Source organism: Meles meles, chromosome 5, assembly GCF_922984935.1.
Source record: "Meles meles chromosome 5, mMelMel3.1 paternal haplotype, whole genome shotgun sequence".
Classification (NCBI taxonomy): Eukaryota; Metazoa; Chordata; class Mammalia; order Carnivora; family Mustelidae; genus Meles; species Meles meles.
In genome coordinates this window covers 151,648,662-151,649,324 of record NC_060070.1, presented here as the reverse complement: position 1 = coordinate 151,649,324, position 663 = coordinate 151,648,662, and the positions used below count along the sequence as shown (strand labels likewise).

At 41.3% G+C, this 663-nt stretch overlaps 1 non-coding gene across 1 annotated transcript; it reads right to left on the bottom strand.

The window, feature by feature from the left end:
• Window positions 1-367: 367 nt before the first annotated feature.
• Window positions 368-441, bottom strand: TRNAI-AAU. Its single transcript has one exon. It is a non-coding gene; the product is annotated as a tRNA-Ile (tRNA).
• Window positions 442-663: the final 222 nt, after the last annotated feature.

The window sequence follows — 663 nt, the reverse complement described above, 5'->3', positions numbered from 1 at the left end:
ACATAACAATATGTCTCCAGCATCTACCAGACACAAAATAACAGCTAATTATTGCATTCTAAAGAGTGGAGAGGTTTAAAAACAAGCGTTAAATCATGCATTCATTCGCAGCTTCTTTAATGCTCACAGTTCAGGCAGAACCTGCTTTGTTTGAAACATGATGGAGGTTATCCCCACCCCCCCGCCCCGTTCTCAAGTCGTCCAAGGCCTCCCACTATACACATTCTCGCCATCAATGATGCAAAAGGTTAGAGCAAGGCCTCCCACTATACACATTCTCGCCATCAATGATGCAAAAGGTTAGAGCATTTCACATTCAACATTAAGAGGCGACTTTTTCAGAGATTAAGCGTCTGAATAAAAGCTGTGGCCCGTACGGGGATCGAACCCGCGACCTTGGCGTTATTAGCACCACGCTCTAACCAACTGAGCTAACCGGCCAGCGATAAGATCCCTTTTTTTAAAGTTCCTGCTGAGAGAGTAATACAAGCCAAAACCATTTCATTTTTTTTCCCCCAACACGAAATAGGAAATTCTCCAACTCTTCCTATTTCCCTCTTACCTAACTGTACCTGCCCTACTTAATTTCCTTTAAAAATACTCTCCATTTTAGCTTTCGTATGTTACTTTAAAAAAAAAAATAACAAGACAAAAGAAGAACAA